This window comes from Topomyia yanbarensis, chromosome 3 (assembly GCF_030247195.1).
Source record: "Topomyia yanbarensis strain Yona2022 chromosome 3, ASM3024719v1, whole genome shotgun sequence".
NCBI classification, from domain to species: Eukaryota; Metazoa; Arthropoda; class Insecta; order Diptera; family Culicidae; genus Topomyia; species Topomyia yanbarensis.
In genome coordinates, this window is record NC_080672.1 from 402162740 (window position 1) to 402167488 (window position 4749).

Genomic DNA, 4749 nt, shown 5'->3' on the forward strand with positions numbered 1-4749 from the left:
GCTTGCGGCCCGTCCTTCTTCATGCTGCAGCAGGGTTCCATTGGCCGATGCGGTAGCGAATCGCCCGGTGGTCTCTATGGGGATGCTTCTCTCAAACTTTCCAGTCCATGTTCGCCGTCAGTCAAGGACTACAGAATGTGGCGAAATTTCTCTCGGTACCGATATCCATTTCGTGAACCAATAAGCTCCCAGCTCCTCGCTTCGCCGCGATCTACTTGTTATAGTCCTCGGCGGTTGAGCTAGCCTCCACAACGTGCCGAAAGGAAGGTATCGAGTCTGCAGCCAATTTCACTACAAGGAAATATTTTCACAAGATAACTTTTGCAAATGAAACTTTGAGAATTTCATTTAAAATATTAGGCATTTTTTGTTCAACATATTCAATTTTCTCAAATTTCTCCAAAATATTTCGGGGGGGGGTTCGTCCCCAAAACCCGCTACTACGCCACTGCCTCTCGTGCTTCTGCATTAGCTCAATTATTGTTTCGCTGTTGCCATTTTTTTCTTGGCGTGCAATATTTACCATCTCCGAGTCTTTCTTCAGCTTACACTTTTCTTGGTTCCGCTGCTGGCATTTTACACGATATCAAACATCTGGTATTGCGGGCCGTTTATCCATCTTTACGCAAGATAGATGAAAACATATATCGCAATCGGAGCAGGTTATCATTTCGACTATTGCTCGATCGATTTTTCGTGCAAAGGCGACATTCGGATTCAACACGAATTCCATATTTACTACGCAGTATCTACTAATCAATGTCTAACATGAAGCCTTAAAATTGCCAAAATTACGAAAAAGTAGCGACCCCATTCTATTTGTTACTAATTATATTTGTATGAGAAATCTTTACGATCAGTTTAGATCAAATTGTGAGACACTTCCCCTACGAAGAAAGGCATGATTTTGTCATCTTAGCAAATCCGAATGACCTCGATTGGAATTAAACCTAAACTCACTAGGGTAACCAGTAGTTAGGTTTATTAGTTAACCACCGACGCTGTCTATAAAATGTGAGTAGGTAGATTTTTATAATTATTTAAAATGCACTATTTAGTAAGTTTTCCACGTTTTTGAATACGAGTGTATATAAAGTTTACGGAATTTCATATAAAAACAAACAAAACAAAGCGTAAAACAAATTGACCGAAATGCGAAAAATAATTACAAAGACCCGTTATATCTCTTCCTACAACATTACTGCGCCTCAAGGGGATATATGTGCTTAGAATTAACATTATATCGATTGATTTCATGGGATGCAATTCAGCGAAACGGAATGATTATTGGGACAGGTATGTTTTTATTTCTGAAGATGTATGTGGACTCTGTCCAGTTTCATCACATCAGGAATGTTGAACTGCCTACAATCAAGAAGTACCGAACAAATCCAAATGGGATACTATTGTAACTCCCGTAGTTCAATGACTAGTAAGCTATATGTAACACTTCACTGTTTGCATTTAAAAAACTTAACATCTACATCTCGATCAAGTTGGCTGTCATATTGCTCATATGTAATCGAAGTTTGGCAACTGTTGATGTAAAATAGCCCCGAAGTTAACAAGTTCAGATTGAACATGTGAACCTTACTATAAAAAAATATTTAAGAACTTTGCGCTTAGTTCACGAAAACTACATTAAACATACCACGAAATACGATTTTTTCTGGGCTAAACAACGTTCAAATGGAGGACGATAAACCAGCTCTACTTCTTCATTTCTCTTTGACACTCTTCATCCTCAAACAACGTCATGCAACTATGAAGGTCAGATTACCACATGTTGAATCAATTTACTGCTACATAATGAAAATTTTATTAAGGGAAACGTCACACAAGATCTTCTATTTATAGCCTTCGAATGTCCTATTATCTTTCCAATAGCTATTAAAATATGTCTCTTTTTGAAAATATTGGTTTGAAACACGAATCTTCTCTGTAATATGATGATTTACCATTTTAATCGCTATTAACTCACTTGCCATAAAATTTTTGGATCGATCAGATAATCTTTTTTGTAAATGTTACCTGGTGGCGGTATCTATATATTTTGATTATTTTTCCTATAAATGCTTATTTGTTGACCTATTTGGCTTAAATTTGGAAAAGCCAGGCATGGAGAACTTAACGTTAAAACTTGAGAAATCTACAATAAATTCAAATACGTTTTGTCTTTGGTCCAGAAAAATATCACATAAGGAACATGAGTATTAGGGTGTCCCAAAATGACATCATGTTAAAAAAGTCATCGGGCTCACTTCTTAAATGAAAGGTTAGGGTATTAGGAGCACTTTCTTCTTTGGAGTGAATTTGCTAAAATGCTCCCTACTGGTGGAGAATTTTGATTTTTTGAAAAATGGCCGATTTTGGGTAAAATTTCAAATGCGTGCCTCTGTAAGTGCTCCTGAACGACCTTAGATTTTTCAGCATTTTTTTTATTTTCTGAATGTCCTAATGGAGAAGTTTGGTTAGTTAATTTGCACAAATTTTGAATTATAAGAGCGGCAGAGCCATTAAAACTTAGTAAAAAGTGAAATTTTTGTTGTTTTTCAGTAGTTTTTCTTCAAAACTGGGTACCTCAAAAAATTTAAAAAAAAAGAAAACACCTTATATAGTTGAGCCAAACGTCATGTGCTCATAAAAGCCGATTCTGATGTACTAGAGACAAGCGAAAAACGCCATGTTTCATCATTTTCCTTCTATTTTCCGAAAAATAATATGCGGACTAAGCACACTTCAGTTGTTTTATTTTGTAGAACAGAGATATTTTGGATGAATTGCTAAAAATGTCAAAGGTTATCTAACAAAAACTTAAATAACTCATACCCCATTAACCGTAGCTATACACTTTCTTCAGCAAAATTTCGCCCCTGTATTTGGCTCAACTATATAAAGTGTTTGCAATACTTTTAAAATTTTGTAGATAAGAAGTTTTGAAGAAAAAATACTGAAAAGCACCAAAAATTTCACTTTTTACTAAGTTTTAATAGCTCTGCCGCTCTTATAATTCAAGATTTGTACAAACTAACTAACCAAACTTCTCCATTTGGATCTCCAGAAAAATAAAAAATGCTGAAAAAAATCTAAGACAGTTCAGGAGCACTTCAACAGGCATAAATTTGAAATTTTATCCAAATTTGGCCCATTTTTCAAAAAATCAAAATTCGCCACTAGTAGGAAGCGTTTTATCAGATTCACTCCGAAGAAGAAAGTAGTCCTAATACCCTAACCTTTCATTTAAGAAGTGAGCCCGATGGCTTTTTTAACATGATGTCATTTTGGAACACCCTAATGAGTATCGCTAAAGGGGAAGTCTTTTTTTTATATATGTTGAGCTGCAAGAAAGTAGGGGTAAGTTTGGATTTTCCTCTATTTGACATACTTTTTGCATGGTGACATATTTTTATTGACTACTTGTTATACGCCTTGCGTAGTACAATGTTTAATTTGTAAAATTTGACAATATGACAAAATATAGTACAACATAGTTACAACAATTTCCGCAAAACACGTTCTTCAAAAAGAGCTTGCCGTGACTATGATTTCAGTCCGACAGCTCAACTGAATGCATCAGACCAAACAAATTACATTAGTATAGTTACTTATGGTGTCCTTAAGGTTCAACTGAGAAAGCTCGGAAAAGCTACCACCTTGGAAAACCAAAAAGAGCAGTTTTTGCTCACACTGTTGCAAAGACCTTTATGAAAATCAATCAGTAATACTCTACCAATGTCCCGAATACATTGAATTATTTTCATAAAGATTTTTTCAATGGCGTGAGAAAAAACTGCTTTTTTCGCTTTCCAAGATGGCCGCTTATTCTCACTTGAACCTTAAATAATATATAAAAAAATTTGCGGCATGGAAGGTGGTATTTTTCCAAAAAGGCAACTTTTTATCAAAAAATCACGGCATTGATGGTAAAATTAAACGAAAAAAATGAAATCGTACAAGAACACGCCAAGCAAATTATAAGTAATTCAAACAAAAATGTTGAGGTCGATTGAAAACTTCTTCGGCAATCCTAGTCACCGCAACGTCGTTTTTGGAAAAACATGATTTCGAGATAGCAGGTTTAACACTACGTTTGACACGCCACGCCCCCGCACATTAGATCCACTCCATACAAAAGCTGGACAAAACCTCAAAAGTAGTTTAAAATGAATGAAAATATCATCTAAGCATAACTTTGGTGCGCTGAACTCGATTTTGATTAAATTAGGACGCTAAAATGAAAATTCGACAGCCTAGGGTGGTTCTAAAAGTTTTTTTTTAATTTCGCAAAAGTTAATAAAATTAACTTCTCAAAACAGATACTTCGTAAGTGAATAGAAACATTTTGATTTCCTAGGGTAGTCCTTAGTAACGACTTAGCTAGAGTGGTTCCAATTTATCGAAATCTGACGAATAAAAAATTATGTAATTTTATACATTTGTTTGTAGATTTTCAGTCTAATCTGAATACCTTCATTGAAAAAATCTTCCCTTCATAGCTCTTTAAGAGATAATCTTCATGTACTAATTTATGAACGTATGCGTTTAGAATAGTTTAGAATAGTTATAAAAGATCTTAAGGTGTTTGATAGAATGCCTTAAATTTTTGTTTTATTGGTTTATTTATTTATAGTTATCGCCAAAGCTATTAAAAGATGACAGGTATATTTGATTTTGATGAAGATCTCCAATCATGCCCTTCTATGATCTATTCACAGTTGCTCATACGATGCATATTGCAGCTAAGCCGCT